This window comes from Nicotiana tabacum, chromosome 7, assembly GCF_000715075.1.
Source record: "Nicotiana tabacum cultivar K326 chromosome 7, ASM71507v2, whole genome shotgun sequence".
Taxonomy (NCBI): Eukaryota; Viridiplantae; Streptophyta; class Magnoliopsida; order Solanales; family Solanaceae; genus Nicotiana; species Nicotiana tabacum.
The window spans coordinates 115,107,990-115,121,955 of record NC_134086.1 but is presented as its reverse complement, the minus strand read 5'-3'; positions in this window follow the sequence as shown (position 1 = coordinate 115,121,955).

Here is a 13,966-nt window from a genome sequence, read left to right as displayed (position 1 = left end):
TAATATATTAATAAAGTAAAGCTCAAAATAGTACTAAAAAAATAATTGTCACTTGGATTTGATTTGACAACTCTATTTTTTGCTCTTCTTCCCAAATAATTTCAAGTCCCAATCCACATTTCAATTTCATTTCATTCTTCATATTCCATATAGGAGAATGAGACATAGTGACATACCTTCTTCCTTCTTTTTTATTCATGCTCATCTTCTTTCTACTAGATTTTTTTCTTTCTCCAAGACTCCAACAAGCCAACAACTAGATATTTTAGAATCAAAGTCTTCAAACTTCTTCAATCAATTAGTCGGGTAATATCATTCTAACTTTCTAGTATTATTTATTATTTTATTAATTTTACTATGTATATATTGTTTAATTTTTTTTTTATAATATAAACATATCTACAAGAAAATATGCATCCGGATATTCAAAAGAAAAGTTGAAAATTTAATTAAATTTCAAAAAGGAGCTCTTGAGAATTGTTTGACAAATAATGAAAAAACTAAATCGCAAAATGTAGGAGAATATAACAAGTCACTAACTTTGAGTCAGATGATAATAAAATCCAAATTGAAGAAGAGGTTTATGAGAAATCTGACGAAGATACAAACTTTGGCCTTAGGCCCCATATTAAACTTTGGTCTTAGGCCCCATATGAGCGCCCCTGAATCAATGAACAAGGTTGGTCTTATATTTACTCTCAGATGAATCTTTTTAAAGTGTTCTTTTGTCTTTTGCCTGAATCCCCCTTTTTCTTTACTAACTCTTCCTATTTATAAGGGACAATTCCTCATAAAACCCTAAAAAGTACAATCATAAGGAATATTCGAAAAGCATCTTCTTACTGTCTCCTATTAAGTTTACACTGCCGTTGACATCTTATTTCGACTCATGACCGCTCTTGGTCCTCGTCCTTCACCACGACGATCATCAGACTTTGCGTCGTGATAACCTCGTTCCTCGTCCTATTCGGTCACTATCGTAATTGCCAAATTTGGACCCATACATTGATCATATAAGTAACACTGCTTAAAAATAATTATATATCACACCTAGCTTGTTGAACTGCTAGCTAAGTTTTGGTAGAATTAAAATGGTGACAACTAGTCAACTACTATTCCTTATACTTTGCGATTGGTGCAAACAGCTGATCGAGCGAGTTTTTATGATATAAGTGTATATAGTAATGTGATTTTTTTTATTCAAATTTAAAATATAATTTAGCATAACGGATGTTTTCGTGAGAGAGGAATTTGACCAAATATTACTAAAATTAATAGATTTATTTAAATTCTTGCCTCTTTTGGATATACCTTTAAAAAATTTACACATAGCCCACACACATAATTATTTATTAATTGTAATTATTGTTACAAGTCCTCTCATGTTACACTCATGCGTGTGGGATGGACCCTTTGCCAAACATATAAAAGAAATTGTTCGATAGATATTTAATAATAGTGAGACTTTCAACCAAGATTTCCGTTTCCTTTTATGTCATTTTAAATTGTGACAAGTATTAAACTATTGAAGACTAGGCACATTTATGTTCTAATTCTTTTTTTTTTAGTTCTGCAGCAAAATAGCACATGGTAGCTTTCCAAGAGGCCTACCGCGTGTGACATAATGTATATTGTTATCAGAGGCGGATCTAGAATTTGAAAATAGCGGTGCCATAATTCCTTTAATATTTACCTTGTAATGACTAACATGAATTTGTAAGGAACGTTTATTCGATTATTTTGAGTTTATTCGGGTCAACATAATAGGTGAATTTTATTTGAATATATAAAAATTACATCTAAAATATCAAAAAATAAACATAATTAGCATTTTAAATATGGAATAACATTAATTCCATCTTTTTCTACATATTAATTTTTTTTTACATAAGTAAGATAACATCTGGAATAAGAGAATTACATCGATCAAAATAAGAACTTTTTTTAAAAAGTGTCTTCAATAGATAAATTATACCCACAAGTATAATTAAATAAACTACAAGTAATAAATCTCATTTTTAAGAAATGCGTACAAATTTTTTATCATAATTTAATACTAAAGAGATTTAAATTATATTTAGTAATTATATAATAACAATTTTTTTATGATATAATGAATTTTTTTTAATCTTAATCAAAAATTCCCATAAGACACAAGTTTTTCAGATTTGAAAGAAAAAACCTCATAGATTTAAGATAAAAGAGGAATACTTATTTTATATAATTTTAAAGTTTTTGAGTCTTTTTTTCGAGTGTTCTTACTAGAAACCACATATAAAATAATAGAATAGAGAAAAGAAAATTATAAAAAATAATAAAATGGCAAATAGAAAATTGGGAGGCATCTGAAAAGGGAAAATAACTGGGGTAAAAGGAAATAAAAAGCACAAAGAAAAAAGGAAAGTCATACAAGGTTCAAGATAATTTCCAACTTGAATTTAACACAAGAGAAAATCTTTCAAAAAGGTCTACCAGTCATGCAGGGGCGGAGCCACATTGAACCAGGGGTTGTCAAGCAACACCATTTCGCCAGAAAATTATACTATATTCTCCACCCCTTCGCTGGAAAATTACAATATATTGCTAGATAATATTTATTTTATTTTATGTATATTTACTATACGTTGACTCCCCTTGACTTTTTGATGTATCTAATTATTTATATTTTGACACCCCTTGATGAAAATTCTGGCTCCGCCACTACAGCCATCACGCCTTTGTCTAGGTTATAACTACGGGTGGCAGGATGAAATATTTAACTTAATTTAAGAAAACTTCAATAACATATGTATATAAAAAATTTATACTCTTAGCGGGTACCATGCCACCCCTTTCTAAAGGGGTGAATCCGCCCCTAATTGTCACACTTTTAAAGTCATACAATAACTTCGAGTTATATTACAATAATAAATGAGTTTATAAATATATATTTAATAAATTTTTAAATACAAATATAAAATTTGGATAAAATTATATTATGTTTATAAAAACCCATAAGCTGAAGGCTAGATCGGTCCAGGGTCCCTTTAATAAAAGTGAAGTTCTGAACGACAATAAATAAAACAAACAAACAAAGATTTGTTAAAACATCTGGTGAAAAAGAAAATAAATAAATAAAGAGCAATAAATGAAACCGAGTAAGATTAGGAGTGACACGTCACTCTGAAATGAATGGAACAGATTTATAGTCTGTTTGGCCAAGCTGGAGAAATCAACTTATTTTGAGAAGTGCTTTTGAAAAAAGTGCTTTTGAAAAAAGTACTTTTGGAGAGAATCAGTTTGTGTTTGGCTAATCACTCTGAAAAGCACTTTTGAGAAATAATTTGTGTTTGGCCAAGCTTTTTAGAAAGTATTTTTAAGTGTCAAATTACGAATAAGGACATGAGTAGATTTACTTAATAATTAATATTATAAGTAAATAAATAATATCAAAATTTTGTTATTACATGCAATAATTAAAAAAATAATCCATTTTATTTAAGTAAAATATGAAAATAAAATTAAAAAGTACTTAATTCTTTTAATATAAGTTAAATATATTAAAATTCCTTCAACAAATATAAAAGCATTCACCCCTAAAGTCACTATATATTAGAAAGTTTTCCTAAAAATAAGAAGAAATATTTATAAATTAATATCCTAAGTATTAGGTTTAAGGGTTATTTTGGTATATACTATATTTTGTTAAGGGTATTTTAGGTAAGAAGAAAAGCCAAAACTGCTTCTGCTTTTGGAAAGAAGCTACTTTTTTCTGCTTCTCTGAAACTGTTTCTGCTTCTTCCCAAAAACACTTTTTTTCCCAAATAAGCTTGGCCAAACACCTTGTATTGGGAAAAAACTGAGTTTATATTAAAGATGATGTGGCATGACACGTGGATTAGTTAAATGGTCAAAGCGCAGCAATTAACTAAGAGGCACGGATGGAGACAGCCACGGGAAGAAGAATTTAAATAGGCACGAGACGACGTATAGATACGAGTCTCGTACTAATTTAAATTATTTACAGCCAACGGATTAGAAGGCATTGAAGACAAAGATCTGATGACAGAAAGGAGTCCAAATTCATTATTAAATACTTGATACGTTACAAAATTGGTATTTAATAGGAATGATTGTATAACGGCTTATTTAATGTCATTTATTACTCATGATTATATCATTAAAGCTGAGGCTTCATTCCTTTACCTAGAATTATCTATAAAAGGAAGAAGTATCATCATTTGTAAGGACACGGAATACTATTGAGAATTTATTGAAATACACATCTATTTGCTTTTTTACCATCATTCTCAAAAGTATTTTATTTTTGTCTCCTGATTATCAGTAACCCGAATTTCTTTTTAACTTTGACCAAAGACTCAGATTTTTGGTTAAACAAATTGATTCCGTTACCGGGAATCTGATAATCTTTCCTTTTAAGCTATATCTTATCTATTGTCGTCACCATGTCAAACAACAACGCCGACAACAATAGTAATAACACATTGGGAAACCATGAGAATCAAATACATCAAAATCAAGATGACGTGGTTCCCTCTTCTCTAAATTCACCACGTCAATCTCGTGAAGGCACTCCTGTTACTGAATCCCGTGCTGATCAACAAGAGCAATCTGAACATTTTGAAGGAGTTACAACTGAAGCTTTGCAAAAGCTAATTGATGCACAGGTCGGCAAGGCTCTTCAGGCACTTGTTAGTCGATTGCCTGCTGCGCCACCCACACCAACTCCTAATAATAATACATTGGAGAACCCCCGTTCTGGTCTTGATAATTCTGGAAACGGAGCAACCCCCAGTGAACCACAAGAAGGGGGACCAGGTAATTTAAATAATTCATATTTGCAAAATTTAGTACTAACCTTGCAGAAACAGCTTAAGGAACAAAATAAGCGTATTGAGCAAATCCCTGGAGTTCCGCCTGTAACAAAAGGAGTAGACATGGACAAATACTCACAATAACCATGGAAGCCTAGTGCTGCTCCCCTTCCAATTCCGAAAAAGTTCAAAATGCCTGACATCCCGAAATATGATGGTACTACAGACCCACGTGACCACGTGACTGCATTTACAACCGGCGTAAAAGGCAACGACTTGACCAAACAAGAAATTGAATCAGTATTGGTCAAGAAATTTGGAGAAACACTCACCAAGGGTGCATTAACCTGGCATTCTCTTTTATCTGAAAATTCTATTAATTCTTTTGTTGAGCTTGCAGATTCTTTTATTAAAGCACATTCGGGAGCACAAAAGGTTGAGAAAAGAATGGAAGATATTTTCAAAATCAAACAAGGGGATTCGGAGTTTCTTAGAAACTTTGTTGATAGATTCCAGCGTGAAAGAATGACTCTACCTCGTGTGCCTGACAATTGGGCTGCTATAGCTTTTGCAAGTAATTTAAATGACAAAAGTTCTGAAGCCACGAGACGACTCAAAGAAAGTCTTCGAGAATTTCCTGCAACCACATGGAATGATGTTTACAACAGGTATAGCACGAAGCTGCGAATCGAAGAAGATACCGTACCTAAGCTTCATCATGAAGAAAGGGGCGGTACCCGAAGGTCAGAAACCGAAAAAAGATCAGGTAAAAACATGTACGATCCATATATGGGACCTGCAGGAAAGGACCCACGGTCGAAACAAGATAGCCAGCAATATGATCAAAAATCGAGGAACCGGGATTCTGGCTCTTCTTCAAAGTTCAGGAATGATCGGAACTGACAAGAATCACGAGATGATGAACGGAGTTTAAAGGCACGATTTGGTGGATATAATTTTAATGTCTCTACCTCCGAGCTCGTAGCTGTTTTAAGAAGCATGGGAGATAAGGTACGGTGGCCAAAAGAGATGCGGTCAAATCCAAGTAGACGCAATCCGGATCATTGGTGTGAATTTCACAACGATCACGGGCACAAAACTTCAGAATGTAGATTCTTGCAGAGTGAAGTGGATCATTTATTGAAGCAAGGGTACCTCACTGAGTTATTTAGTGAGAAAGGAAAACAAGCTTATATGAAAAACAGACAAGAGCCACCACAACCTCCTTCACCCAAGAGGACAGTGAATGTCATAAGCGGGGGAGAAGATATTCACGGCGTAACCTACACAGCCTCCAACAAGGTTTCTAAGGTAACGATTACACACGGGAAACGGGTGCGGCAGGTCCTTGAAAATGAAAGTATTTCGTTCCATGACGCAGATACCGAAAGAGTGACAACTCCACATAATGACGCACTGGTAATATCTTTACTTGTACATGATACTAATGTAAAACGAGTTTTGATTGATCCAGGGAGTTCTGTAAATATTATATTACTAAGGGTACTACGAGAAATGCAAGCTGAAGAAAAAATGATACCCAAGGCGCACACCTTGTCAGGCTTCGACAATTCAAGTGTAGTAACAAAAGGTGAGGTATTTCTAACAACTTTTGCTATGGGTGTTGTGAAGGAAACTAAATTTCAGGTAGTTGATATGGAAATGGCCTACAATATGATCATGGGGAGACCATGGATACACGATATGGATGCTGTCCCATCAACTCTACATCAGGTTATTAAATTCCCATCACCATGGGAAATTTGCCAAATTCGTGGGGATCAACAGATGGCTAAAAGTGTCAACGCTGTAACAAGTACGAGCGCCGCAAATAAAGAAAAGTAGCAATTACAGGAAACAGTTGAAGGTAAAAAAGATCAAACTTCAACTGAACAGGAAAAGACGGATTTGGACTCAAGACCTGGCACAATTCAAGAACCTGAAGAAAATGAAAGCATCAAAACGACAATTGAAGAGCTTGAGGCAGTGATGTTATTTGATCAATCGCCTGAACGGAAGGTTTATGTCGGGGCCAATTTAAGCACGAACATGCGAGGTATGATAATCGAATTTTTAAAAGCTAACTTAGACTGCTTTGCTTGGTCCCACGCTGATATGACAGGGATACCACCAAATGTGATGACTCACAAACTCAATGAGGACCCTTCTTTCACACCAATAAAGCAAAAGAAACGGAAACAAGGTGCTTTCAAGAACCAGGTGATTCAGGATGAAGTCCAAAAATTATTAAAAATCGGATCAATCCGTGAGGTAAAATATCCTACTTGGTTAGCTAATACGGTGGTTGTACCCAAGAAAAATGGTAAGTGGCGTGTTTGTGTAGAATATACCGATTTAAATAAAGCCTGTCCAAAAGATTCCTTTCCCTTACCTCATATAGACCAACTAATTGATGCAACCGCAGGTCATGAACTTTTAAGTTTTTTAGATGCATACTCGGGATATAATCAAATTAAAATGGATCCTGGTGATGAAGAAAAAACTTCTTTCATCACAAACAGGGGGACTAACTGTTATAAAGTAATGCCCTTTGGCCTCAAAAATGCTGGGGCAACCTATCAAAAGTTGGTCACCAAAATGTTCCAAGAACATTTAGGGAAAACAATGGAGGTATATATAGACGATATGCTCGTCAAAACCTAGAAATCTCATGATCATATTTCTCATCTATCTGTTACTTTTGAAATTTTGCGAAAATTTAATATGAAACTCAACCCAGAAAAATGTGCATTTGGAGTTGCATCAGGTAAGTTTTTAGGTTTTCTTGTTTCTAATCGTGGTATTGAAGTGAATCCTTCTCAGATCAAAGCAATAGAAGAAATCCCGGATATCCTTATTAATAAAAAGGAAGTACAAAGATTAACGGGAAGAATTGCAGCTTTGGGGAGATTTATTTCCAAATCCTCAGAAAGGTGTTTTAAGTTTTTCTCTGCACTTAAAAAGCAAGATCATTTTGAATGGAATGAAGATTGTCAACAAGCCCTTAGAAATTTGAAATCTTATTTGTCAAAACCACCGTTGTTGGCAAAACCAAAGGTGAGGGATAAACTTCTCATTTATCTGGCCGTATCTGAAGTCGCAGTAAGTGTTGTTTTAGTCCGCGAGGACCAAGGTAAACAATCTCCTATTTATTATGTAAGTAAGTCCTTATTGGAAGCTGAGACACGATACCCACAGCTAGAAAAATTAGCATTAGCTTTGATCATGGCATCTAGAAAGTTAAGACCTTATTTTCAATGTCATCCCATTGTTGTAGTTACTGCTTTTCCGCTTCGAAATATTTTGCATAAACACGAACTTTCAGGAAGATTAGCAAAATGGGATATAGAACTAAGTGAGTATGAAGTTATTTATCAACCCAGGACCGCTATAAAGTCTCAAGTACTAGCTGATTTCGTGGCTGATTTTAGCCAGGGGATGCATTTAGAAGCAGAAAAAGAATTACTAGTTTTTAATGGTGCGAACCCGGGGACTTGGGTTTTATTCACTGACGGTTCATCTAATGTAAAAGGGGCAGGCCTAGGAATAATCCTCGTACCACCTGCGAGTGAGACCATTAGACAGGCTATAAAATGTCATTTTATAACTAACAATGAAGCAAAGTATGAGGCTGTAATTGCAGGTTTAGAATTGGCATGAGAACTCGGCATAACACAGATTATAATCAAGAGTGATTCACAACTCGTGGTTAATCAGATGCTGGGGACTTATACAGCCAGAGAGTCACGAATGCAAGAATACCTCGCAAAGGTACGGGAGTTAATAAAGCAATTCCAAACTTAGAAAGTAGTGCAGATCCCAAGAGATGAGAATGTAGAGGCAGATACTTTAGCAAATCTTGCATCCGCAGCAGACGTGGCAAACAATACAGATGCTTCAGTCATACATCTATTTCATTCCGTTCTTGAATCTGATAAAAACGAGGTAAATTTTAATCATCTAACATGGGATTGGAGAAACGAAATTGTTGCCTTTTTACAGCACGGAACCGTGCCTAATGACAAAGGAAAGGCTCACGCGCTTCACAAAAAAGCTGCACGATATTGTTTATATCAAGGAAATCTTTATCGAAAGATGTTCGGCGGACCACTAGCAAGGTGTCTCGGACCCTCTCAAACCGAATATGTCATGAGAGAAGTACATGAAGGACATTGTGGGAATCACGCAGGAGGACGGTCACTGGTAAGAACGTTAATTCGCACAAGATATTATTGGCCTAAGATGGAAGAAGAGGCAACCAGTTTCGTGTCCAAATGTGATAAATGTCAAAGGTACGGCAATAATATGCACAGACCAGCTGAGTTACTACATCCTATTTTAGCCCCATGGCCCTTTATGAAATAGGGAATGGATATCGTAGGTCCACTTCCACAAGCAAAAGGTCAGGTAAAATTTCTACTTGTACTTACAGATTATTTCACTAAATGGGTAGAAACAGGGGCATTTAAACAGGTACGAGAAAAAGAAGTTAAAGACTTCATATGGCGAAATATAATATGCCGCTTTGGAGTACCAAAGGAGATCGTGTGTGACAATGGACCACAATTCATTGGAGCTCAAATCACAGAATTTCTTCGAAGTTGGCAGATCAAAAGAATAACGTCTACGCCATATCATCCAGTAGGGAATGGACAAGCAGAATCAACTAACAAAGTTATTATCAATAACTTGAAAAAGAGGTTACAAGATTCAAAAGGTAATTGGCCTGAGGTGTTACCTGGAGTATTATGGGCTTATCGTACAACGACCAAAACAGGCACTGGAGAAACACCATTTTCAATGGTTTATGGTACGAAAGCCTTAATTCCAGTTGAAATAGGTGAGCCAAGCACACGATACGATCAGGCAACGGAGGAATATAATAATGAAGAGATGCGGGTTAGCCTAGATTTACTTGAAGGAAGAAGAGAAGCTGCTTTGATAAGGATGGCAGCACAAAAGCAAGTAATAGAACGATATTACAATAGGAAAGCACGCCTCAGATTTTTCAAAATTGGGGACTTCGTGCTTAAAAAGGTGTTCCAATCTGCAAAAGCTGCTAACTCAGGAAAGCTAAGTCCAACATGGGAAGGACCGTACAAAGTCCGTGGCATTGCGGGAAAAGGAGCATACCAGTTGGAAACAATAGATGGTAAAGTTTTACCCTCACATTGGAATGCTGTCCACTTAAAAAGATATTACTTTTGAGAAAGTACCTACGGTCAGGTATCATCATGTTAAAATTTCTCTCTTGGTTCATTAATATTTTACTAACGATTTTAGATGCTAGGCAAAATATCCTAACTCGTGCCAAATGATGAGTCACAACCTGCAAGGCAAAATGGAGTATTCTTAAATTCCTAGCCCAGGGTTACAATTAATCTGATGGAAATACACACGAGTTAGGCGGTCTTCATCTATAATCGCACCTTCGGGTCCCACATATCTTTCTGTTTCAGGAAAGGGCCAAAGTAAAAGAAATAAACAAGTGCTCGAGGCTTCATACTTCACCGCTCAAACACTTGGGGGACTACAATATTGTACACAGATACGTGTAGAAATGCAGATACGCAGATACGAATATCGAACGATAGAAGTCAAGTGTTGAGAAAAATTATGAAGTCTTCAGCATTCATGAGAACAACAGAGTCATCTCTCAAACTCATAAACAAAGTCACCTCTCAAACCCTTCTTAATATGTAAAGATAGGGTCATGACTATGTACTGAAACAGGTTATGAAGAAAAACCTTGTTTATTTTATGTTATTTACAATTCTGTTACAAGAAAAACAGTTATGAGAAAGTTGTAGATGTATTGTAATACATGTAACAGTCAAACACTTGTTAAAAGTTTATGAATAAAAACTTGCCAAAGTTGTTTCATACAAAACGTGTGTTTCCTATTTCTTTCATCGTATTATAACACCATTATAAAGTTGAGACGTCTTCTTCATTAAGTGTCGATAAAATAAAAGGGCCCTCTTTTATAAGCCTCATGTTAATAAGTCATGAGAAGAATCATAAAGCATTTTCAAAGGATAAAAATGCTAAACTACTCTATAAGTCCTAAATAAGTAAGGAAAAGGCAAGAATAGAACACATTGAAGTACTAACGAAACTTCTTAATATAATTAAAAAGACTAAGTAGAAACTTAGTCAATAAAGATTTATACAAGTGCCCCATTATGATAACTGGGGACTTTCACCAAAAAATCCCTTAAAAACTAAGGGATAAAACCATCATCCAATTGAAGGGGTTAGCACATCCGAAGTTGCAATATTAATTTCACTTTCAGCCACAGGTACGGTGGCAACTTCTGAAGAAGCAACAACATGAATGGTGTCAGCTGAAGCAGGAATTGTAATCCCAATTGCTGCAGTAGTCACTTCTTCAATTAAAAGTTCTTCTGTTCCAGGAACTTCAAGTGCAGGAGAAGGAGTATCAGTAGACTGTTGCCTTTTCTCGATGGTATCTACGACTTTGGCCAGTTCAGACTGCAGGTCAAAACCTTCTTGAGCAGCTTCCGTCAAAGCATCACGACGAGATTTCAGGAAAGCCCAACTCACCTCTATGTTAAAATTTTCCTCTAGAAGTCCATATTCCTTTTTCCACATAGCAAGATCGTTTTTTAAGATTTGGTATTCAGCTAAATGGGAATCAAGGGAAGCTTCAAGAGAGGTATGAGAACTCTTCAAGGCATGAATCTCGTCAGAAGAAGTCTGTAAGTCAGCCCGAGCTTGAGTCAAGCTTTGCACTAACTCTCCTGCATATTCTTCCTTCCTAACCAAAAGTGCCTTCAGCTCCCTAACTTCTTCACTAGCCTTGGATAATTGTTCTGACAAAGAGCATTCCAAAAGCTCTTTGTCTCTTTTCAATTGGCTTGAAGAAGCTTTGGCAGTTGCCAGTTCAGAAGCTAAACCACGGTTTTGCTGCTCCAGGAGATTTTTATTTTCTTGCAACTCCTCTATGGTCCCTTGAGCATTCTCGAACTGCTCCTTCCAATTGGTTTCTTCAAGCTGGGCTCCCCTAGCTATTTCTTCGGCCTCGTGGACAGTCTTTTCAGACTCACGGGCTTTTCTTTCCAGTAGGGAAATTCTTCCCATTAATTCCTTGCCAATAAGGTTAGCCTACAGAGATAACTCATAGAAATGAGAGATTGAAGATAATTAAAAAAAAAAAACTTGTTGGTAAGAAGAAAAAATACCTTCAAAGTAGAATGAACTACGTCATTCATCAGAGTTAAGCAGTTATGGCTCTCCATCTTCTTTTTCTCGATATCTCCAATTAGAGGTTCGAGCCAAACATCGGCTCTACCGGTCTTCCTCAAGAGGCTATGATTGGCAGGAACCTCCAAAGTAACACTTCTCATAGTCATACTTCCACTGCTAGAACCCGTCTCTGTACGATGAACAGAGGGAAGAGGAGCAATGGAAGGAATGGAAGGAGAAGATGTAGAAATAGGAATGGAAGGAAAAGATGTAGAAACCAACGCAGGAGCGGAAGCATGTGCGGTAGAAACTGGCAAAAGAACGGAAGTCGTCAAAACTGGTAAGGAAATACTTACGGTTGGTAGAGGAATGGAGGAAATAGGAACAAATGAGGAAAGAGGAGCTTCATCAAAAACATGGCCAAGCTCGCCACTCCTGAAACCACTGTCAAAAAGATGCTGAATTGATTCATTATTATCTCTTGGTTCGGTGTCCTCATCAGAATGAATCAAAACAGGCTCGGTGGTGGAGGTTCGAGTAGGAGTGTTTTCAATTTCATCATCAATGATTATTCGTCTCCTAACCCTTGGCCTGGTAATTAGGGAGGTACCCTCCTCTTCTTCTTTAGAACTTTCCTTTATAGCTTTCCTTTTTGGCAGCAAGGCTCGAGCCTTATCCAAGTTAAGTGCAGCATTCGCAGACATGCGAATGACCATAGCTACTTCAGCCGTCATTCCTCTAATGCCAAATCCTGATTAAAGGATAGATATACATGATCAAAGTTGAGGAAAAAATGCTTAACATGTAAAAAAAAACATATAAAAAGGGGGATACCATGTGTTTTGACCTTCCAGCCATGTAAGGAAGAAATTGATTTCCAAGTTCTCTGCTCCCTAGAAGCAATCTTCAAAAGTGAGTCTACCCAACCACGGAAGTTGGGAATAGGTTCCACATCTCCCATGGTTGCTACAAAAAACCAAGAAGGGACGAGGTTAAAAACAAACTTTCTTTTGAAATTCTCAAAAGTAGGTACGGTAAATAAAAGGAAACCTACGTTCAAAATTCCACTTCTCAGGGAAGGGAATATTTGTTTCGCCAATCAAGTCCACCGTACGAACAACAACGTAACGGATATACCATCCATGATCTTTGTCATCCTCAGGATTTACCAAAACTTTTTTGCTCCTTGCAGTTAAGGTAAAAACCCCATGGCGAATTAAGTTAGGATGGTATAGATGAATGAGGTGAGAAAAGGTGAAATTGACATTGGCCTTGGAGGATAAATATCTCAAACAAGCCACTGTTCTCCATACTAATGGACCGATTTGGGCCAAACAAATTGAAAAGAAACGACAAAAATCGAGAATAACTGGGTCAATCGGAGGATTAAAACCTAAAGTGAAGGGGTAAGTGTAAACAGAAGAATACTCACTTCTAAAAGAGGAAATTCTTTGATTTGGAGAAGGAATTGACATTCGGAGATTATCCTTCCAGTTACAATTTCTTCTTATGGTAGGGATTGTAAGCTCGGTTACTATTGTTGGGTGAGTATCGGTTTTTTCTAAATTTGTAATTTGTTTTTGAAGAGACGTTTTGTCACTTTCAAAAGACAAATCGCTGGGAACTATATCATCAACTGAGGGTTTTTGAGAAGAATCAAGAATTTCCCTACTTTTAGAAGAAGGGGCTTTTGGGATAGAACTCCTTGAAGAAGAACCAGAGGAGCCGCCTCGTGTAGATTCTAACGCTGTTCGAAGCCTACCTCCTCCGCCTCTTCTGTGTCTAACAGGGGCATTGGGGAATTGATCTAGAATTAGAACTTTTTTACGGTTAGGGTTTGAAGAAGATATTGTTAAGAAGGAAGTATGTGCTGAAGATTTGTGAAGAAGACAAAGGAAGAAAAAGTTATGTGTAAAATGGGAACCGTCAACTTTAGAAGTGTA